Source organism: Lepus europaeus, chromosome 1 (genome assembly GCF_033115175.1).
Source record: "Lepus europaeus isolate LE1 chromosome 1, mLepTim1.pri, whole genome shotgun sequence".
NCBI lineage: Eukaryota > Metazoa > Chordata > Mammalia > Lagomorpha > Leporidae > Lepus > Lepus europaeus.
Window position 1 is genome coordinate 96,043,628 of NC_084827.1, and position 25,040 is coordinate 96,068,667.

At 37.8% G+C, this 25,040-nt stretch overlaps 1 protein-coding gene across 2 annotated transcripts in view; it reads left to right on the top strand.

The window, feature by feature from the left end:
* GALNT13 (polypeptide N-acetylgalactosaminyltransferase 13) overlaps positions 1-25,040 on the top strand; it is a 489,696-nt gene that overhangs the window by 43,187 nt on the left and 421,469 nt on the right. The window lies entirely within an intron of this gene.

A 25,040-nucleotide genomic window follows, 5' to 3' on the forward strand; every position in this document is an offset into this window, starting at 1 on the left:
ATTCTCATCGTTTTCCCAAGACCTCTTATTTCCTGCTTCACTTTCCTTTCCTCTAGAGCCCTTTTGGCAGCATCCTGCTCAGATGCCTCTTCTCACACTTCGTTGATGGTTAGTTTAGTTGTGCAAAAGTTTTCTTTCTGTTCAGACAGTATTCCCCTTTTACACCAATTTTTACATTAAAATTCTATAATTTAATTATTCCTTTCCAGTGCTTGGAGTGAGTAGGCCTTCATCTCATTTGTTGTATTTGTAATAGCAGGCATAATACCTGGAAAACAATTGCTTGATATTGAGGGACAATATATAAAACATTAAATGAATTCTAGAAAATATTTTTAACTTTTGCAATTGCAATTTTTGACCTAGAAGTTTTAGTGGACTACATCAGATTAATGTATTAATAGACTTTCTTCTTACCCGTCTCAGCAGACTATGAAATCTGAAGGTTTACCTCAACCACTGCTTGACATATGTTAGAAACACTTCTCAACTGTGTCCTTGAAGATTTCAGTCCTATTTGACTGATGATGCATCTTCCTGTTTCCTTATTGATTGAAATTCTATTCAAAAGGAGGTTGAATTTGGTGTTGGATTTCAATGCTGCATTTTTATTGGAAATCTTTGGCTGTTTTTAAATTTTAGTGTAAGTTGTAATATCAGCGGGGCTGTCCAGGTCTGAGCACTTTTTAAATTTTTGCATTAATTCTGAAGCTGGTCCCTGTTCAGATTTACAAATACCATCTGCAAGCAGCATGGGATTTCTTGACTGGATTCTATTTTATTCTGACAGTAGTAAGACAGTGATATCTCTGTGACTTTCCTTTCTTTCCAAATATCAAAATACATTTTAGTCTACAGGGATGTCATTGGGAAATTCCAATATCTTCTTTTGGGCTCAGAGGAAAAACCTGTCATACCTCAAAAATATGTATCATTTACTTTTTGGAAACAGAGAAAGTCTGGTACTATTCCAAATGACCAGTTCCAGTGTAAATTAGATAGCATAGACAGTAATCAATAAATCCTAGGACTGCAACAGGATGTTTGTTCATATAATAGACATCAACATATAAATATAGGATTTGGTCATCACATATTTGAAAATAAATAACCTGGATACATGCTTTTGGTAGCATTTAGCAAGTCTGAATTCATAGATATTCACAGTTATGAAGCTGCTTTGGGCATTTGTTTTTTAATCCCAAGTTCTTAACTCCTTTAGACTAAATTTATCCTAACCAATGTGGCTATGTTTTCATGTCATGATAGAAAACTCTGTTCTCTTCTAGTGCTTTAACAAGCAAAACGCTTTCCGTTTGAGGAAAGCCTCGGAAAGAGCTCAGAGTGACCAAGAAATAGGAAAGTGGAAAAAGATGGGACTTAGCAGGGTCTTCTAGGTCCTGATAAACACTAGATTTAATGCAAATTTCAGTAAGACGTCACTGAAGTACATTAACAACAGAGAAGGGAAATGAGAGGAAATAGCATAATTAAATAAACATTTAGAATTAATATCTGGCAAATATGTAGAAAGAAAGTAAGCAAAAAAGCATTATGAACAATACATAGGTTATTAGAATATTTCAAGGGAAGAGAGAAGATAGTTTGAATTTAAGAGGAGATGGAGACAAATGCATAGAGTTGGGATCTGTTTATACATAAGTTTAATGAATCTTGATAACGGATTGGATATGGAAGATGAAAAAGTGGGTAGACTTAAGAAAGGAAATCTCTGGGCTGAGAAAATATATAAATGCTGATGATGTATTAATAGTTTTTGAAACCTTGTAGAGAGCAGAATTGACTGGGAAGAAAAGCAAAGGGGGATCTTATGGGTGAAACTAGAGTCCAATGTTGGCTTATATTTGAGAGGCTAATCATTTAGGTGAAGTTATTAGGTAGGTCATCAAAAAATAGGTTTGTATCTAAAGAAGAGAACCTTTATGCCTTTATGTTCAAAACAAGAAAATGCTTTGCAAGAAGTTACCTTTCTAGCCATAAAGGTGATAAATTAATATTAGATATGACTTTTGGATTGGAAGATCCAAGACTTTAATTGAGAGATTGAATATATAAACATATGCTTAAATGATCTCATATTAGAGCTTCATCTTATGTATGTTGTAGGGAATATTGGCATGGTAACACACACCAGAGAAAATTTAGGGATTACATAGATGTTACATTTCTTTAGAAGAGTTCTATACAAAAATAGGTGTTGACAGATATTATTGATGTGGCCTCACAGAAAATAATATGAATAAAATTCTCCCCTTAACTTCCTGGGCATGGTACCAGATAGGATAGGAACTCATCCAGAATTTGGAGACTATTGACTTCAAGATAGTAGAAATATTGCAGAGAAGGATGCTATATGATCATTCATATCAAATTTTGATCAAATCTATCACATATTTTGTAATAATATTAAATGAAAAAGATTAACCAAATAAATAATTATAATAATCTAAGACAATCCCTGTAGTCAGCATTAGCTTCTTAAGGTCCAGGGAGTAGAAGAACTCCATGTGCTAGGGCTTTCATAAATATTTAAGTTCATTTTACTTGAAAAATCATAATTTGATATGTATATGGGGCACATTGTGATGTTTTTGTATATGTATACAATTAAGAATGTTTAACCCAGGATAATGAACACCCTATTCATTATAATAAACATACATCACTTTGTGTATATATTATTTTTATAGTCTGACATTTGAAAATTTACACCATGCTCTACACTGGATATCAAACTTGCTTCTCTTATCTACTTGAAACTTCGCACCTCTTGTCCAACAACTCCCCATTTCTCTCCTACTCTCTGCTTCACTGAATTCAGTTGTTTTAGATTTCACATGTAAGAAAATAATGGTATATGTCTTTCTGTGCTTGACTTATTTTACTGAGCTTAACATTCCAAGTTCATTCATGTTGACAGAAATGACAGATTTCCTTCTTTTTTAAAGACATAATAGTATTTAATTGTGTATGTGTATGTGTATGTATACACACACCACATTCCCTTCAAACACTGATGGATCTTGGGACCCTTGGAACCCATATGTGGGCAATACTGGAATGAAGCATGTCAAGCATGTCACTGATCTCTGTCAGTGACATTGTCAGTGACAAAAGTACTGATGGCCGAACTGAGTAATATGTATCCACTCAAACAATTTATGAGAGTTTAAGATGATTCTTGGGACCTAGTGTAAAGCTTACATATTTTCTATTCTTTGCATTATTTATTATATTTTTATTCAGTTCAGGTGACTAGCTGAAATGTTTGATTTATGAGTAAAGCAGGAATTATGTAGAGTCAAATAAGCAGGAAAATTGAGAGATGGTGGAAAGAGATAATTTCTTCTTTTGAAAGGTGCATGTTTTTGTATTGAACCTTGAAAGCAGGGGAATTTATGTTGAATTTGGTTAATTCTGGCCATGTTACATGCTTGCAATAATAGATGGAGGTTTAATTATGAAATACAAATTAGTTAGTTCAGCCAGGACATCCAGAATGCCTGAATCCTCTCTTATTAACACTTTCCTTGGGAGGCAGCACTGTGACACGTTAGGTGAAGCCTCCGCCTGCAATGCCCACATCACATATGGGTGCGGGCTTGAGACCCAGCTGCTTCTCTTTGGATCCCACTCCCTGATAATGCACCTGGGAAAGCAGCAGAAAATTACCCAAGTACTTGGGCACCTGCACCCACATGGGAGACCTGGATGAAGACCCTGGCTCCTGGCTTTGGATTGGCCTAGCCCTGGCTGTTAGGAAATGAGGTGTAGAATAGAGAGGAGTCCGTGTATGAATTTACAGCCAGACCAAATTTATTTAGAGAAAATAAAATCGAAGAGGTGGGTGACCAACTGCCCACGTGCACATGATAGAACATGTGGCAGAAGGCCCAGGCCTCCAGGGGTTAGGCCTTTTTATATTTTTGGAAGGCTAGGGATAGGAGTAGGGATAGGCGGCAGCAGGCAGAGGGACATTCCTGAAACTGGTCTTTCTGTGTTCCGAGCAACTGGTCTTTCAGGTTGCTGTGGGGCGTGAGGTATGAAGGCAATAGGATGTGAGACCCAACTGAGTTTCTAGGGCAAGGAATACATTCCAATGTTTATCTCTTTTGGGCAATGAGCAAGAATGGCTGAGGCTTATGTACTTGTTCCATCACTGGGCATTGTGGCCATTTGGGGAGTGAACCAGTGGATATAAGGTCTCTCTCTCTCTCTCTCTCTCTCTCTCTCTCTCTCTCTCTCTCTCTCCTCCTCTCTCTGTATCAGCCTTTCAAATAAATTAAAAAAAAAAACCTTAAAAACTTTCCTGGGAAATTTCTAAGGAATTAACTTATAATGATATAAAGCAAAGTAAAATAATATATTACGGCGCTAGATTAGGTCCTGTTAAGAAAATTATTAACTGGAGCTTTGGCGTTAATAGTGTAGAATCAAAGTATATTGCATAGTACTTACTAGTTTAGAAGCAAAATAGAAAGCAAAGTGATAGATCTGCAGCATCTAACTCAAGCTAAATCTTAAAAAATACACCTGCGTTGCTTGAAAAGGCCATATCCTTTAGGGCTGGAAAGAAAAAGTGAGTGGAGAATGCTTATAATTTGCCTGGTAATTTATATTCCTTCCTCTAAGGCACTGATCATTAAATATATGTGGTCTAATTATGGTGATAAAAAAACAACCAATTTAATTTTCCTCCTTTGGGGTAGTGTGTAAGGAAGTATGAGATAGCATGAAGAGGAACTTTTTCTCTTTGAAGCTAACTGATGGGTAGAATTTAAATATGAGTAAAGAGGTGGAAAAGTGTTCTTGGCAAGGTAGTTAGATGAGGAAAAGTTCTCAGGGGGAGAATGACTGTCACAGAAACAGGTAGATATTTTGCTGTATCTGTGCACTTTAAAAAATACTATGGCAGTGAACGATGCATGCCACTTTTCCTGTCTTAATGGGTCTTAGGAATTTAGTTTCAAGTACTTGGAAGTAGAAGATACTCATTGAAGTGTTGATTTAAGTCATGTTGGTATGATCTCAGAATACATTTCTTTGGGTGAAGAAAAACCTAAAGACATATACATATGTCAGAAGATAATGGTTTAGCTCCAGTGTGAGAAGGATGATGTTTACCTGCAGAGATAAAAAAGATAATGAACAGTCTATGGGAATATACTAATTGAAATTGTGCTAGTTGAAATAGACTGATATGAGGGATTGATCTTTTCTTTATCCAAAAGAAGCACGATGTTAACCTAGTATCTGCTATTTATCTAAGTCTTCCTATGAACAGTTCTTTATAGCACACATATTGTTTAATCTATCTGTAGATTGGTGCTTTGTTTGTTACAAGTCAAAAAAAGCCCCACAAAAACCCAAAACCAAAAAACAAAAACAAACAAACAAACAAACAAAAAACCAGCAAAAACAAAATGGCACAGCGAAATGAAATAACTTGTCCCAGATCACACAGGGAGCTGTGTGGTGCTGGTACTCTATGTCACCCTACTATGATATAAGAAAAAATGAAGAAAAGAAAAATAATCACATAACCAATGTAACCAAAGGGGCTTGTCACTGAAGAGCAAGAGAGAAGATATGTTCATTAAAAGTATACTCTTTGTATTATAATTTATATTTTGAACATTGTTCCTCTGGGGTGAGTGAGTGGTGTAGCAGTTAAAATGCTTCTTGTAATGTCCACATGCCATATTGGAGTGCCTGGGTTTGAGTATTGGTTCCAGAAGTGATTCCAGCTCCCTGCTAATGCACACACTGGGAGGCAACTGGTGGTGCAAATACTTGTATCCCTGGCACACACATCAGAGACCCAAATTGAGTTGCTGGCTTTGGCCTAGACTAGCCTTGGCTGCTGCATAGGCATTTGGGAGTAAACCAGCACATGGGAGATCTCGTTCTGTTTCCATCTCTTCCTCTGTCTCTGTCTGCATTTCAAATAAAATTAAAATAAATAAAAATCTTAAAATAAGACTTTTCCATAATTATATAAGTTGCTAATGTTAGAATCCTAAATTTCTGTGGAAGTTATACTTGTAATATATGTGAGTAACATATACACTTTCAGTTTCTGAGAACAATGTCTTTCTACATTTAATAAAGGAATGAAAATGAATCACAGTGGCATTATACATTTTAGAAATCCTTGTTACAAGGGAATTAGGCTCACTTAATCATGTTAAAAAACTTACTTCAGAGTCTGGAATGACTTTCATTACATACAGTGGTGCACTGTTACTTTAGAAAATAAAGCAAAAGAGTAGGTTTGAGAATATAGAATGATAAGTTTCCCAAAGCAGTGCTAGAAAAAAGTCTGAATGTATAATCTAACATGCACTTTCTTAACTATACAGCTTACAAAGCAGAACTAAAAACTTTCTTCTGAATGCTTGAGCTAGTTCAGAGCAATATTTTAGAAAATTGGTGTTCAGTGGTGACAACTATTGTTTCAACATTTGATGAGCAGATTGAAACACAAAATTGGCTATTAGCCTGAAGCTTAAGTACTCGTTGGAAGGAGAAAACAAATGATGCTAGCAAATTGACTTCCGTTTGGGATAGGTGCCCAATATTCTGAGAAAACTTGCTTGTGATAGCTTCCAGATCTCTGGTGACATATGGTCAACTGACCTTTTGAAAACAGAGCCAAAAGAAACAGGGCAGCTTCATACAAAACCCCTGCAGAGGGCTGTTCAGAAAAACCTTATCAAGATATTCAACCGCGGAGGCGGCAAGATGGCGGAATAGGCAGGGAGCACACTATTAGTCCGGAGAGAGAGACAGGTTAATATAAGTGGAGATACTGCAGGGTCAAGGAAGAGTAGGGGATGAAACAGCATAGGAAACTCTTCCGGAACTAGAGATTCACAGTGTACCTGTGTGGAGAGCGTGGGAGCCCAAGTTCGGGACACCAGCAGCAGACTCAACACACCAGCGCTGGAACGCGAGGTGAGCCGAACCACAATAGCCCGAGACACCAGCGGGCAAGCGTAAAGAGGAGGCTAGAGGGAACGAGGCTTGAAACTTCGTGGGGAAAAGTTCACCAGGCTAACTAGAAGACAGAGAGGAAAAAAATAAAAAAAAAGCGACCGATACGGACACGAGTTTCTCTCTCTCCGCTCACCTCTCAAAGGCGAGCAAGACAGAGCAGGCGCCATTTTGGACATACGTCATAAGCAGGGCGACCTCAGGTCTGCACCAGCCCTGAGCCTAGCAGAAAAACCTGACTCTGGGGGGAGGGGTGAAATAACAGGAGATTAGGATCTAACTTGGCAACCCAGTGGGAGATTGCAGGAGAATTGGAGCCCACACTGAGGGCAGCAGAGATTCCCTGTGTGGTCCTTGGGAAAGAGCTTCCGATCTCTGGCTCCTGTGGGTATATCATTTGCCTGCTAACTACCTCCAATTACATTCAGCTGTGTGGAATTACTTCCCTTTTGAATCAAAAAAGAGAGAGATTTACCACACCTAACCTGGGAGTGTCATCTTTGACACACCCTCAGCCCTGAGGAACCAAACACAGCTCTCAGTCCACACTCATCTCAAGCCTCTAAGGCACCACTGAAAGCAGACAGTCCACTTAATATAGAGCCATAGTGTAACAAGAAAAAACACCACAGTGAAAAAACCAAATATCTCCAACATGCCAAACAACAAACGCAAAAACCGAGGTAACAAGAACAAGGAAGACACTATGACACCCCCAAATGAAAAAGACACCCCAATTCAAGATTATGAAGATGAGGAGATTGAAGAAATGCAAGAAGCAGATCTCAAAAAATTGCTAAGAACATTAAGAAGTTCTCAAAAACAAATTCTTGAACTACAGAAATCCTTCATGGACAAGATAGAAAATCTCTCTCGTGAAAATGAAATATTAAGGAGGAATCAAAATGAATTGAAACAACTAGTAGAACAAGGAACTGTGATAGTGACAAGAAATCATAATGAAATGAAGAATTCAATAGATCAAATGACAAACACATTAGAGAGTCTTAAAAACAGAATGGACGAAGCAGAAGAGAGAATATCAGACTTAGAAGACAGAGAACAGGAAAGGAAACAATCAAATCAAAGAAAAGAAGAAGAAATCAGAAATCTAAAAAATACTGTCAGGAATCTACAGGATACTCTTAAAAAACCCAACATTTGGGTTCTAGGAGTACCTGAAGGCATGGAGAGAGAGAAAGGATTAGAAGGCCTTTTTAGTGAGATACTAGCAGAAAATTTCCCAGGTTTGGAGAAAGACAGAGACATCCTAATACAGGAAGCTCATAGAACCCCTAATAAACATGACCAAAAGAGATCCTCACTACGACACGTCGTAATCAAACTCACCACAGTGAAACATAAAGAAAAGATCCTAAAATGTGCAAGAGAGAAATGCCAGATTACTCTCAGAGGATCTCCAATTAGACTCACAGCTGACTTCTCTTCAGAAACCCTACAAGCTAGGAGAGAATGGCGAGACATAGCCCAGGTGCTAAGAGAGAAAAACTGCCAGCCCAGAATATTATATCCTGCAAAGCTCTCATTTATGAATGAAGGTGAAATAAAGACCTTTCACAGCAAACAGACATTAAAAGAATTTGTCGCCACTCGTCCAGCCCTGCAAAAGATGCTTAAAGATGTGTTACATACAGAAACACAGAAACACGGTCACCAATATGAAAGAAGGTAAAGGTAGGAAAACTCACACCAAAAGATCACAGGAATCTCAAACCATATATTAGAAAGTATCTTTGGCTAATGGCAGGGCAAAGTTACTCCTTCTCAATAGTCACATTGAATGTTAATGGCTTGAACTGTCCAGTTAAAAGACACCGATTGGCTGATTGGGTTAAGGAACAAAACCCATCCTTTTGCTGCTTACAAGAAACCCATCTATCCAACAATGATCCATACAAGCTGAGAGTGAAAGGCTGGAAAAAGATATACCACGCCAACAGAAATGAAAAGAGAGCGGGCGTAGCCATCTTAATATCGGACAACATAAACTTTACCACAAAAACTGTTAGGAGAGACAAAGAAGGGCACTATATAATGATTAAGGGATCCATTCAACAGGAAGATATAACGATTATCAATGTATATGCACCTAATTACAGGGCACCAGCTTATTTAAAAGACTTGTTAAGGGACTTAAAGGGAGACTTAGACCCCAATACAATAGTACTGGGGGACTTCAATACTCCACTCTCAGAGATAGACAGATCAACAGGACAGAAGATCAACAAGGAGACAGTAGATTTAAATGACACTATAGCCCAAATGGATCTAACAGATATCTACAGAACATTTCATCCTACATCTAAGGACTTTACATTCTTCTCAGCAGTACATGGAACCCTCTCTAGGATTGACCACATACTAGGCCATAAAGCAAGTCTCAGCAAATTCAAAAGAATTAGAATCATACCATGCAGCTTCTCAGACCACAAAGGAATGAAATTGGAAATTGGCAACTCAGGAATCCCTAGAGCACGTGCAAACACATGGAGATTGAACAACATGCTCCTGAATGAACAATGGGTCATAGAAGAAATTAAAAGAGAAATCAAAAATTTTCTGGAAGTAAATGAGGATAACAGCACAACATACCAAAACCTATGGGATACAACAAAAGCAGTGTTAAGAGGAAAGGTTATATCAATAGGTGCCTACATCAAGAAATTGGAAAGGCACCAAATAGATGAGCTTTCAAGTCATCTCAAGGATCTAGAAAATCTGCAGCAAACCAAACCCAAACCCAGTAGGAGAAGAGAAATAATTAAAATCAGAGAAGAAATCAACAGGATTGAATCCAAAAAAACATTACAAAAAATCAGCCAAACGAGGAGCTGGTTTTTTGAAAAAATAAACAAAATTGACACCCCATTGGCCCAACTAACTAAAAAAAGAAGAGAAAAGATCAAAATCAATAAAATCAGAGATGAAACGGGAAACGTAACAACAGACGCCACAGAAATAAAAAGAATCATCAGAAATTACTACAAGCACTTGTATGCCAGCAAACAGGGAAATCTATCAGAAATGGACAGATTCTTGGACACATACAACCTCCCTAAATTGAGCCAGGAAGACATAGAAAACCTAAACAGACCAATAACTGACACAGAAATTGAAACTGTAATAAAGGCCCTCCCAACAAAGAAAAGCCCAGGGCCAGATGGATTCACTGCTGAGTTCTACCAGACATTTAGAGAAGAACTAACTCCAATTCTTCTCAAACTATTCAGAGCAATCGAAAAAGAGGGAATCCTCCCAAATTCTTTCTATGAAGCCACCATCACCTTAATTCCTAAGCCAGAAAGAGACGCAACATTGAAAGAGAATTACAGACCAATATCCCTGATGAACATAGATGCAAAAATCCTCAATAAAATTCTGGCCAATAGAATGCAACAACACATCAGAAAGATCATCCACCCAAACCAAGTGGGATTCATCCCCGGTATGCAGGGATGGTTCAACATTCGCAAAACAATCAACGTAATACACTACATTAACAGACTGCAGAAGAAAAACCATATGATTCTCTCAATAGACGCAGAGAAAGCATTTGATAAAATACAACACCCTTTCATGATGAAAACTCTAAGCAAACTCGGTATGGAAGGAACATTCCTTAATACAATTAAAGCAATATATGAAAAGCCCACGGCCAACATCCTATTGAATGGGGAAAAGTTGGAAGCATTTCCACTGAGATCTGGTACCAGACAGGGATGCCCTCTCTCACCACTGCTATTCAATATAGTTCTGGAAGTTTTGGCCAGAGCTATTAGGCAAGAAAAAGAAATTAAAGGGATACAAATCGGGAAGGAAGAACTCAAATTATCCCTCTTTGCAGATGATATGATTCTTTATTTAGGGGACCCAAAGAACTCTACTAAGAGACTGCTGGAACTCATCGAAGAGTTTGGCAAAGTAGCAGGATATAAAATCAATGCACAAAAATCAAGAGCCTTTGTATACACAGGCAATGCCACGGCTGAGGAAGAACTTCTAAAATCAATCCCATTCACAATAGCTACAAAAACAATTAAATGGCCGGCGCCGTGGCTCAACAGGCTAATCCTCCGCCTTGCGGCGCCGGCACACCGGGTTCTAGTCCCGGTCGGGGCTCCGGATTCTGTCCCGGTTGCCCCTCTTCCAGGCCAGCTCTCTGCTGTGGCCAGGGAGTGCAGTGGAGGATGGCCCAAGTGCTTGGGCCCTGCACCCCATGGGAGACCAGGAGAAGCACCTGGCTCCTGCCATCGGATCAGCGCGGTGTGCTGGCCGCCGCGCGCTAGCCGCGGCGGCCATTGGAGGGTGAACCAACGGCAAAGGAAGACCTTTCAGTCTGTCTCTCTCTCTCTCACTGTCCACTCTGCCTGTCTAAAAAAAAAAAAAAAAAAAAAAACAATTAAATACCTTGGAATAAACTTAACCAAAGACGTTAAAGATCTCTACGATGAAAACTACAAAACCTTACAGAAAGAAATAGAAGAGGATACCAAAAAATGGAGAAATCTTCCATGCTCATGGATTGGAAGAATCAATATCATCAAAATGTCTATTCTCCCAAAAGCAATTTATACATTCAATGCAATACCCATTAAGATCCCGAAGACCTTCTTCTCAGATCTGGAAAAAATGATGCTGAAATTCATATGGAGACACAGAAGACCTCGAATAGCCAAAGCAATCCTGTACAACAAAAACAAAGCCGGAGGCATCACAATACCTGATTTTAGGACATACTACAGGGCAGTTGTTATCAAAACAGCATGGTACTGGTACAGAAACAGATGGATAGACCAATGGAACAGAATAGAAACACCAGAAATCAATCCAAACATCTACAGCCAACTTATATTTGATCAAAGATCCAAATCTAATCCCTGGAATAAGGACAGTCTATTCAATAAATGGTGCTGGGAAAATTGGATTTCCACGTGCAGAAGCTTGAAGCAAGACCCATACCTATCACCTTACACAAAAATTCACTCAACATGGATTAAAGACTTAAATCTACGACCTGAAACCATCAAATTATTAGAGAGCATTGGAGAAACCCTGCAAGATATAGGCACAGGCAAAGACTTCCTGGAAAATACTCCAACAGCACAGGCAGTCAAAAGCAAAATTAACATTTGGGATTGCATCAAATTGAGAAGTTTCTGTACTTCAAAAGAAACAGTCAGGAAAGTGAAGAGGCAACCAACAGAATGGGAAAAAAAAATATTTGCAAACTATACTACAGATAAAGGGTTGATAACCAGAATCTACAAAGAAATCAAGAAAATCCACAACAACAAAACAAACAACCCACTTAAGAGATGGGCCAAGGACCTCAATAGACATTTTTCGAAAGAGGAAATCCAAATGGCCAACAGACACATGAAAAAATGTTCAAGATCACTAGCAATCAGAGAAATGCAAATCAAAACCACAATGAGGTTCCATCTCACCCCTGTGAGAATGGCTCACATTCAGAAATCTACCAACAACAGATGCTGGAGAGGATGTGGGGAAAAAGGGACACTAACCCACTGTTGGTGGGAATGCAAACTGGTTAAGCCACTATGGAAGTCTGTCTGGAGATTCCTCAGAAACCTGAACATAACCCTACCATACAACCCAGCCATCCCACTCCTTGGAATTTACCCAAAGGAAATTAATTTGGCAAATAAAAAAGCCATCTGCACATTAATGTTTATTGCAGCTCAATTCACAATAGCTAAGATCTGGAACCAACCCAAATGCCCATCAACAGTAGACTGGATAAAGAAATTATGGGACATGTACTCCATAGAATACTATACAGCAGTAAGAAACAACGAAACCCAGTCATTTGCAACAAGATGGAGGAATCTGGAAAACATCATGCTGAGTGAATTAAGCCAGTCCCAAAGAGAACAATATCATTTGTTTTCCCTGATCGGTGACAACTGAGCGCCAAAGGGGAAACCTGTTAAGTGAAATGGACACTATAAGCAACAATGAACTGATCAGCTCCTGTCCTGACTTTAGATGTACAATGTAATACTTTATCCTTTTTAGTATTTGTTGTTGTTGTTCTAGTACTATTGGTTGAACTCAGTAATTAACACACAATTATTCTTAGGTGTTTAAATTTTAACTGAAAAGTGATCCCTGTTAAATCTAAGAGTGGAAAAAGAGAGGGAGGAGATGAACAATTTGGAACATGCTCAATTGGACTGGCCGCAAATGGTGGAGTTAGAAATGTGCCAGGGGATTCCAACACAATCCCATCAAGATGGCATGTACCAATGCCATCTCACTAGTCCAAGTGATCAATTTCAGCTCACAATTGATAGCTCTGATAGGTCTAAGAGTCAAAGAGATCACACAAACAAGACAAGTATCTGCTAATACTAACTGATAGAATCAAAAAGGGAGAGAAAGATCCAACATGGGAAGTGGGATACACAGCAGACTCATAGGATGGCAGATGTCCTAAACAACACTCTGGCCTCAGAATCAGCCCTCAAGGCATTCAGATCTGGCTGAAGAGCCCATGAGAGTATAGCAGGCATGGAAAGCCAAGATATCATGGAAAAAAAAAAAGACCTAAATGAATGATCTCTGTGAGTGAGATCCCAGTGGAAAGAACGGGGCCATCAAAGAAGGAGGTACCCTTCTCCGAAGGGAGGAGAGAACTTCCACTTTGACTATGACCCTATCGGAATAAGATCAAAGTCAGCGAACTCTAAAGGCTTCCATAGTCCTGGCAACTCATGACTAGAGCCTAGGGAGATCACTGACGCCATGAACAGGAGTGTCAAATTGTTAAGTCAGCAACAGGAGTCACTGTGTACTTACACCCCATGTGGGATCTATCCCTAATGTATCGTCTAAAGCCAAGTGATGCTATGACTGGTACTGAAACAGTATTTTTATACTTTGCGTTTCTGTGTGGGCGCAGACTGATGAGGTCTTTGCTAATTATATACTGAAGTGATCTTCTGTATATAAAGAGAATTGGAAATGAAAAAAAAAAAAACAACCTGGTGTTAAAATGGAAATGGCATAGAAAATTAATTAATTTGAAAAAAAAATTATGTAGGATCTCTGTCTTTAATGTGCTGTACATTGCTATTTAATGCTATAATTAGTAATTCAATGGTAGTTTTTTCACTTTATGTTGCTATATGGGCAAAATGTTGAAATCTTTACCTAATATATACTAAACTGATCTTCTGTATACAAAGAGAATTGAAAATGAATCTTTACATGAATGGAAGGGGAAAGAGAGCGGGAAAGGGGAGGGTTGCGGGCGGGAGGGAAGTTATGGGAGGGGGGAAGCCATTGCAACCCATAAGCTATACTTTGGAAGTTTATATTCATTAAATAAAAGTTTAATAAAAAAATAATAATAATGCAAAAAAAAAGATATTCAACCAGAGCAAATCATCACACAGACTTCATAGACATGGAAACATAATTAAGACAGACTAATTCTTTGATAATGTTGGGAAGCCTGTACTGTAAAGCATTGGCTATTTGGTGCTTGATTGGGATGGGACAAAGAGCATGAGAGGGAACTGACATTGTGTATAGGAGCCTGTAATTTAGTGGAGTGTCAGGTAAGTCAGACAGTTATGAAAAGTGAGGTTGCACTGGAGGACATAAGCATGGTTTGGAGTGGAAAGAGTAAGTCCTGTTCACATGTCCAAGTCTGGAAGGAGTGTTTGGACTCAGGACTGTACAGAGCATTGATTCCTCAGAGATTTCATTCTTAAAAGAATGAGTTATAATTATAGCAACATTTGGCTACTTTATGAGAAAATAATTTATTTGATTTAGTTTGTTAAGTTGCTTATAAACTAATGATGCTTATAGACCTATAAATAAATAACTAGACTTTATTAATTAGGGGCAATATTATGCAGTGGTTTGAGGGCAAGGATTTGGCCTTCATTTGATTGTCATTTCTACAATTACTGATTTTATTTTTCTTAAGATTTTTTTTGACTATTTATTTACTTATTTGAAAGGGAAAGAGAGCAATTGAGATTGAGATTTTCCATCTGCTGGTACAGGTCTGGGCCATTTTGAAGCCAGGAGCTAGGAATCCAATTCTGGTCTCCCATTTGAGTGGCAGGAACTCAAGCACATGGACCATTGTCTGAAAAGATGCAGCATTGGAAGCAGAGCAGACAGGACTGGAACTGGCATTCTGATTATTTGCAACACCAGTGTTGCAAGTGTTGGCTTAACCCGCTGTACCATAATACCTTCCCCAATAAATCATTTATTTTTTAACAGATGTATTTATTTGAAAGGCAGAGTGATAGAGAGACAGAAGCAGAAAGAGAGAGAGAGAGAGAGAGAGAGAGAGAGAGAGATGTCTTCCGTACAATTGACATTTGTAAACATGACATATCTTTGGAATTTTGGCTTATTTCAGTCATGAAAACTTTAAATTTAAATTATCGTTTTATTTTAAACTTTTTTAACTTTTTAGCATTTATTTTATTTACATGAGAGGCAGAGTTATAGAAAAAGGGAGAGACAGAGGAGTCTTCCATCTGCTGGTTCACTTCAAAAAGGAAAAGGACTGTATGGCTGGAGTAGAGCCATTCCTAAGCCAAGAGGCAGGTGCATACTCCAGGTCTTCTTCCATGCATGTGCAGGGACCCAAAAACTTGGACCAGGTCATAAGTAAGAAGCTAGATCAGAAGAGGATCAGCAGGGACTTGAACAGGCACCTATAGGAGATGATGGCATGACAGGTGGAGGCTTAGCCCACTATGCCACAGCTCCAAACCCTTAACTTTTAGTTTATGAAATAATAGTCATTTTGGTATATAAGCAATAATTATATGATATTTTAGAGGAGTTATAAGTAAGAAACTCCTTGACTTGTATTTTTGAGATTTGGTTTGTGTCATATTTTTTATTTTTGTGAACTTTATTTTTAGATCTGTGCTTTCATTTCTTTTTTAAAAAACTTTTATTTAATGAATATAATTTTCCAAAGTACAGTTTATGGATTCCAATGGCTCCCCCCCCCATAACTTCCCTCCCACCTGCAACCCTCCCCTTTCCCATGCTTTCATTTCATACCCATTGTTAGATTTTAAAAATCCCTTTAGATTCTTAAATTCAAATCTGCAAGACTGAAATGCTGTGCCTGATTTATCCTTCAGTTGTTAGAACTATGGCAGAATTATGGCCTCAAATCATAGTGTGGAAATGAGAAATAATATTTGAATCTGCATTCAGGCGTGGGCCCTTTACCCTATGTCCCAGAGGCCTATCCAGGCATGGAGCAAGTTTATTATCCATTTTCTTCTCAATGGGATACCTTCTCAATTATTTCACATTTGGGAAGAAATAAAAGAAAGGGGAAATTTCACACATGTATGTGCTTTGATATATTTGGTTTATTTTTAGGATTAAAATCAAAACTGGAGTTGTTATCAAGAGAAGGTAGATAAATGTTTCTCAGACTTTAGTGTGCACGAGGTGGTTTAAGTGCAGACTCCTAATACCCCTGAGAGGTTCTGATTATATAGGTCTAGGACTGAGGAGTTGCTAAATTGCACTTAAGTGCCCAGGTGTTGTTAATGTTACCTGTCCAAGGTAAAAGGGTTGTGCAGATGTATTAAGGTCACAAATCAACCAATTTTTAGTTAATAACAAAGGATCTGATCCTGACTTAATCAGATAAGCTATTAAGAGTGACTGGAAACTTCATAATTAAAGGGATTCTCCTATTGGCCGTGAAGTAGTAAGCTGCCTTGTGGCAAGAACCTGAGTGGCCTCCAGAGACTCAAAGGAGCTTCCAGGTGACAGCCAGCAAGGAAACAGGGACCTCACTCCTAAACTGAAAGGAGGCACATTTTTTTTATTTATTTATTTTGCCAGGCAGAGTTAGACAGTGAGAGAGAACAGTGAGAGAGAGAGAGAGAGAGAGAGAGAGTGAGAGAGAGATAGAAAGGTCTTCCTTCTGTTGGTTCACTCCCCTAATGGCCACTAGAGCTGGCGCTGCGCTGATCTGAAGCCAGGAGCCAGGTACTTCCTCTCGGTCTCCCACGTGCAGGGACCCAAGGACTTGGGCCATCCTCCATGCCCTCTCGGGCCACAGAAGAGAGCTGGACTGGAAGAGGAGCAACCGGGACAGAACCTGCCACCCCAACTGGGACTAGAACCCATAGTGCCAGCGCCGCAGGCAGAGGGTTAGCTTAGTGAGCCATGGCGCTGGCCAGGAGGCACATTTTGTTAACAATCTAATAGGCTTTTGAGGGAATCTTCCAGCCTATAAAGGACCATGGCCTGGACACTGTATTGATCTTGAACTTGTGAGATTTGGAGCAGATGACCTAGCTAACTGCGCATGGGCTTCTGAGAGAATACTCAACACAACATGAGGCATTTGATTAGATCAATTGTGTAGTTTCTTTTATTTCTAAATATGATATTCTCAAGTTGTATTACTATATAGTCTGAGTTGAGTTTCTTAGAATTGACTCTGTGTGAAGATATATATTCTTAGTTTCATTGAAAAGAATTTTATTTACTTAGAAAAAGGCCCAGAAGTATTTACCAGACACTTAATATTTGATGTTATAGTGATATTAGGTGTGGAATTGGGAGTTTGGGAGACAAAGAAGAGACTTTGTTTTCTTTAGGTACTTCTGTATTTTGAACTTTTTGTGTAGGATTATTATAACTCTAAACTCCCTTGACCCCAGAATGTCAACTCTGATCCAGCAGTACAACACACCAGAGCCAAGAGTTATTTCCATGTAGAGTCTTGAGGGAGAGTATTACCGACTATAGCCTGGTTTTGAATTGATGACACAGATGGGATTCTATTTTATAAACAGGACCAAGGTAGAGTCTGTCAAGTGTCCCACTTCTTCTCATCCCTGTGTTCATCGTTTTTGGTTTCAGGATGTCCAGCTGCAGTTTCTTATTGTATTCATTATGGTTTTTTTAAATTTTTTTTTAATTTTTGACAGAGTGGACAGTGAGAGAGAGAGACAGAGAGAAAGGTCTTCCTTATACCGTTGGTTCACCCTCCAATGCCCGTCGCGGCCAGTGCGCTGCGGCTAGCGCACTGTGCTGATCCGAAGGCAGGAGACAGGTTCTTCTTCTGGTCTCCCATATGGGTGCAGGAGCCCAAGCACCTGGGCCATCCTCCAGTGTCTTCCTGGGCCACAGCAGAAAGCTGGACTGGAAGAGGAACAACTGGGACTAGATCCTGGCACCCATAGGGGATGCCGGCGCTGCAGGTGGAGGATTAACCAAGTGAGCTATGGTGCCGGCCCCCCTCTAGTTTTTTTTTTTTTTTAATAGAGAAATACACAGTACATTAATATTATCTATAGATACCCGAGTATGTAAAGGACCACAGAATTTCTCATTCCTCTCTCCGTATACCCTGTCTGCACCCTCTGATGACAACCATTACACTCTGAACCTCTATGAAATCACCCTTTTAGACTGCATATATAAGTTAAATGTGTAAGTGGAGAATATCAGAAAAATATTTTAAAATATGAATGCAAAAGTAGTTTCTTCATGGCACTGAGTAAATCCCAAGGCAAGCTATAATTGAGGAATTTAAGAGAATGCGTTGGTAACATAGTTGCTTGCAATCAGTAGGCATGTATATGCTGCTGTCACTGAGATGACTGGTGTCACTTAAAAATACATGTCTCTCACTGTTTTGCCTATTCCTGCACAAGTGATTATAAAAGCTTGAAAGAAATGAACAAAAGCTTATTTAACTTAGATAATAATATGTAAGGAAGGATTTTAATTTCAAATATTTTGAATGTTCCCAGTTGCAATCAGTTTTTTCCTTCAGTATTTGTTAGTACCTTAAATGATCGTATACTTTCCTTCCAAGAAAAAGAAAATTTTGAAATCTTTTTATTTCCCCCAGTATTTTACATAATGAAGGAAGAGTCCCTGAAAACGATTTCAACATTGATGTGAAGATGTGAAGGTTTTAGGTATAGTCTCAGAAGTGCCAGCCACAATGGCACTTACTCATTTTCTACATGTACTAGGTAGTTACTGGCACAGAATGGTAGCAAAATACGTTATTATTTGGCTCAATGCCTTAGATTAATGATGCAAAATTATATGTGCCCCACTTTGAACAAGTACCTGACAGACTGTCATGGATCATTTTAGAAACATGATAGTGGAGTGGGAATGTTTAATTTTATAACTATAAATTAAGTGTAATAGGTTCTAAATAATTTTAGTTGACTCCCTCCCTGTTTTCCATGAGATACTGATTTCAGTTTTCAAAACTGGCTGCAGAGATAGAGTGAACAAACTGGAGTTCAGTGGCTTTGTTGAGAATAAGATTAAAATAGTAGATTGTTCATTGGTCACTTTCTTAGGAGAGAATATGCAGGTTCTATCATGTTAGAACCTTGAGTCAACAGATTAAGCTGCTAAGATGATTTAAATGGCTTATATGAAACAGCTAGAATACTGAAGAACAATACTAATTTTGTTTTATTTTTATGTGAAAGAACAAATCAGTAACGAGATTCTAAAAGCTATGATGTGAATGATCATTATTGAAAGGATCCGTCAAGGGGAATGTTTTATTTCTTGGGGTGATGGGGCTTGAGATAGAAGAATATGCAATCAGAGTTTCTGGAAGGAATGAGTAGAAAAGTATAAGCAGGAGCATGAAGGTACAGTACTCATACCAGCAGAAAAGAATCTGTTCTCACTGACAGGATTATCAGAGATAAACATTGTGGAGGAAGAATCAGATGTGTGGGAAAGAGCATAATTGGGAGACTGGGTGTCCTTAGAGAAATAGGAAATGTGGTCACAGTTATCTTTTTATTCCTTGATTCTAGTTCCCAGAATTTTTGCTGTGTGCCTTTTTGTATTTCTTCAGTTCCACCTGCATTATTTATTTTGCATTTCTTTTAACCTTAAGAATTTTGACCCAGGTGTAAATTAATCAGAGATTTACCAATCCTAATATATTATTCATTTTTAACATTTTAATGCTATTCAATATTTCTTTCCTGCAGGAATAAAAATTATATTATCTCTAAACTGCACATTTTTAGGAAACATAAAATCTGTATGTAATGTTACCCTTAGAAGGAACGTTTTTCTATATTTTCTTATAATCCTTTTTATATTAACACAGAAATGCATATGCAAACACTCAGTACATTAATTATTACTGAATTGTGAACAACAGGATATAGTTTTACATGCTGTTATTTTTTGTAACCTAATGATTTATTGGGGAAGTGATTTTTATTCATGATGATGATGCCATTTAATTAAGCATATTTCTATTTATGATCTTTTTTATATGGAATAGTATTGGTAGCCATTTTGGAGCTGTTTTTTCTGTTTCTTCATTTATTCCATAACTCTTTAAGTGCCTTCTCTGCACTAAACACTTTGCTAAGTGGACAGTAAGATATGTTATTTTATTTTGATAGGACTAGAACCTTAACATGAAAGTGACAAGTGAACAATAACTTCCTTAAATTCTAGAGTTTATCAGTTCTTTGAGGGAAATGGGTAAGCAATTGTTTCTTGGGGGAAACTGAGTGTTGACCTGAGTCTCAACATTATGAGCGAATCACTGAAAAGGAGGATATGTATGAATAAGTGAGAGGTAAATTAGAAAGGTGAGAAGGACTCAGATCCTGGGGTAGGTGGGGAAGGGGTCTTGTTTGACATATGAATAATGGATATCACTGAAAGTTCCAAATATGCCAGGGCACATCTTGGTAGATTTGCATTTTAAGCTGATTATGTGACAGCAAAAGATGTATTAATCAGGTGTAAAACTGGAAGTGAGGAAGCTATTTGAAGCGAGAAATCTATTGAAACAGTCCATGTAGTAAATGAGATCCAGTACTGCATTACTTGTGGAGAAAGATTATGTGATGGCTATATTGAGAAGATAATTTATGGTATTTACTAACTAACTGGCTGTGAGAAGGTGAATTGCAAGGAGAATGCAGATCGCTCACAGTCTTCTGGGTGCTACTATTACATGAGATGCAAAATACAAGAAGAGGGCCGGATTTAATGGGGAGATAATGAGTTAACTTTGATGTGGTTGGCTGGTGGATATTGAGCTGAAAATGAATGTAGTCAGCCAGTATCTTAGGCTTCTCAGGCTGCCAAAACAAAGTACTGTAGACTGAGTGCTTTGATTCTGACTTCAGGATACCAATGTGGACAGGATCTAATAAGGGTTCTTTCTTTGGTTTGCTGATGATCTCCTTCTGACTTCCCTCATATGTAGGAAAAAGCTTGCTCACTCACTGTCTCTCACCCAGCCTCCCTCCCTCCTCCAATCTCTTGTAAGTTTCTATTGGATTAAGGCCCTACTCTTGGAAATCTTAAAGATTTGAATCTTTTAAAGATTCAATACCAAGAAACATATTTGCAATCAGGACTCCAACATATGGGTTTATGGGGAATACTTTTGAATCCATAGTAGCTAGATGTAAATATGGAACTTAGTGCCATCTAGAAACTGGAAATAGAGTTCAGTATGCCTTAGTTGAGACTGAATGAGTCTGCCTAATTGGGCATTCAGAGAAAGAAAGGAAATGGGTCAAGACAGAAATGTTAGTCTTAGAAGAGGAAAGAACAAAATGACTAAAAAAGAGTAATTAGAGATTTGGAAAACAACAGGATGCCTCTAAATGTAAGGAAGCAGATTGTTTTATATTTAGTGGAAGATTCAACAGCATCAATTGATGGTAAAAATCACAGAAAATGAAAGAGAACCTACTATCTAAACCAGCCAGATCTGAATATATAGTTCTTGGCAACATAGAATATTGGTGGCATTCACACTGTTTCCTACCTCTTCCTTGTTCCTAGTTTTTCTTCAGTTCTTCTATTTGTCCTGTTTACCATTGTTCGAGGTTACATTACTTGTAATGGACAATGCCAACAGCACAATATTAGACCATATAGGAATATGGCTTGGTTCTACTCTTCCATCATTATTAGATTAGTATTTTTAATGTTTGAATTTTAAAATAAAATGTTCTCCCACTCAAGATTGCATGGAATTACTAATTTTTGAATAGACAGAATATATCTAATTGGAGAAAATATGCCACTGTTTCACAGTTCAGAATAACCATGTGGGGTCTCCATTTAAGTTGTTTGAATGACATGTGAGATATTTAACACTGAAGACGTAAACGTGGAAGTGTTCAAGCATGACCTTTCCTGGTGGATTTTTTTTTTTCAGAAACAAAGATATTAGATGTATTTCTTAAGAAAAGAGAGATAGGATAAAGTTAAAAATAAGCTCTGTGTAACATATAGAATCATGGTGGGGGTTAGATAATTGGAAACTGAGAATGTATCTCCATGTGTTTATATTGAACAACTGAAATATAAAGAGATTTCTTATGACTTAAATTTAACAATTAAAATGTCAAGAAATTAAACAGAATATATGTTTTAGAATATATCACAGATATTTTATATATCAAAAATATTCCAGGTGTGTTAAATTGTGAATACTTTTTTTTTGTTTGTTTTGGTAAACATTCCCTAAGAAAAAGATAACACTTGGCCTTTTTAAAATATTTTTGCCATTAAAAACCTTTGACCTATACATGGTTGTATTGGCATTGAGGCCAAGAGAGATGAAAAAATATAGGTAATAGTGGACATTTGCGAGACTAACAGTGATGTTAACCATAGGAAATGTTGGTGGTATCTTAATATTTTTTGGAATTTTAGTTATTGCATTGAGGGAGAAATCAGAAGCTATATAAGATCATAATACTTTATTGCTTATTATTTCGCCTTTGCTTTTTGCTAAGAAATAAATTTGGTTAGTCTGAAAATTTTATTCTTTATGAGTATGTGATTATTATTTTTAACACAGTAGCTCAAAATTATGTTAAAGCATACAAATAGATTTTTTTGTTTTATGACTTGCTCTACTACTTTTCCAAACATAAAATTTTACATAAGTATCTCTATTACTTTGGAGAATTACTCCTGCTTCTACTTCTTTCTACCTATAAAGTTAGACTTTTTGAAAAGGCAATATATTTGTCCTTCAGATATTTTAATATGTCAAAATATTCCTTTTTTATTAAATAATGGGTGATGTTTTTTGATCATTTTATCCAGTTCTTTAGGGTATATGATGACTTGCACAAGCACATACAATTTATTTATTTAATCTAACCTATATCATTATTAGAATTTGTTTATGACTTAGTCATAGCTATTAATTATGTTGCATTTATGGGAGGTTGAATGTTTTCATAAAGAAATGTATTATATAACATGTGGGATAATACCAAAACAGAGACAGATTGTGCTGGGAAACAGAAGCTGAAAGGAGCAACACTCCTGAATTTGGCAAACACACACAAGAACAATAACCCAAACTGGACAATCTCCAGAAGCACAAATTTCACACAGAACTGATATAGGGCATTCTTTAGCAAGCTGGGATCGTTGGATAACCAACTAAACCAAAATTTAAGATAGGACATAAATAGTTACTTTTGTAGGGCAGATGCCATCAGAGAGCAGTAAGAGTTAGTTTAGGGGATCGGCATTGTAGCGTAATGGGTTAAGCTGCTACCTGCAATGCCAGTGTCCCATTTGGGTGCTGATTCGGGTCTCAGCTGTTCCACTTCTGATCCAGCTTCCTGCTAATGCACCTGGAAAAGTAGCAGAAGATAGCCCAAATCCTTGGGTCCCTGAACCCATGTGGAAGACCTGGATGAAGTTTCTGGCTCCTGGTCTTTGGCTTGGCCCAGCCCCAGCCATTGCAGCTGTTTAGGTAAGTGAACCAGCACATAGAAGATCTCTCTCTCTCTCTCTACCTTTCCCTCTGTCTCTCTGTAAATATGCCTTTCAAATCAATAAAATAAATATTTCAAAAAAGGAACAAATTGAACTTTTTATTTACTTGATTGCACCAAATGTGGGCTAGAAAGAGAATATGGTTAAATATGTTAGCTGAAGATGTGGGGGATATTTATTCATTTCCAGGCTTTTCCTCATAGTCCTCAATGGATTTTAATTAGAAGAAAAAAAAATAAAAATCAGTTAGAATTCTCATAAAACATTTGTTTTTTACAGATATGTTACATTTTTAAGGTGTATTGTCAGGGAAGGTAGAAAACACAACTCAGTTATTTTTCTTTTTATTATTTCCTTCGGAAGAATAGTTTTATACTGATAGATGGAGAACAATAATCCATACTTCTGAAAACCTAACGAAGGTGGGAGAGAAGGCAGAAAATTATCATTTCCTGTCCTAAGGAAAAGACAGGAGTGTCTCTTGGTCCCTGACTTACTGTTGGAGAAGAGACTAAAATCCCGGAGAGGCTAGAACCGTTGCATCTGAAAGTTACTTAGTACAGCAGACAACACCCAGCAGAGGACTCTTCCATCAAATACCCACATAAACCTAAAATAACAAGCAACAGTGGAATACTATGAGGAAAGTAAAAGAGCATGACGAGAGACCTCTGGGCACAGCACAAAGGGAATTCTTAAGTTGAAAAGTGCAGCAGATGTTGAGGGGAAGCAAGCAAAACAAAATAGAAAACCTTTACCCATCTATGCTCACCCTAAAGACAAAATCATACTAGAGGAATTTGAATCTTGTGACATAGAGTAACCTTGGTAACAGTGAATCCCAAATTTTGCTCAGTAGCTGAGTAGATTGATTGAAACCCTAGCACTAGCAGAAGGACCGTCTCATTTGAAAACATAAAAGCCATTTGCTCAGTCTTTAATGTCCTACACAAGATGTTCAGTTTTAAGCAAGATTTATGAAGCATACAAAATGGCAAGATGAAAAAGGACATAGTGCCAAGATAAAAAGAATTCAACAGGAGTGGTTACTAGGCACAGTGGATAAGTCACAACCTGGGACACCTGCATCACTGAGTGCCTGGTAAGAATCCCAGCTTCTCTGTTTCTGATTCAGCTTCCTGCTAATGTACATCATGAGAAGGCAGCTAACTGATGATGGCTGA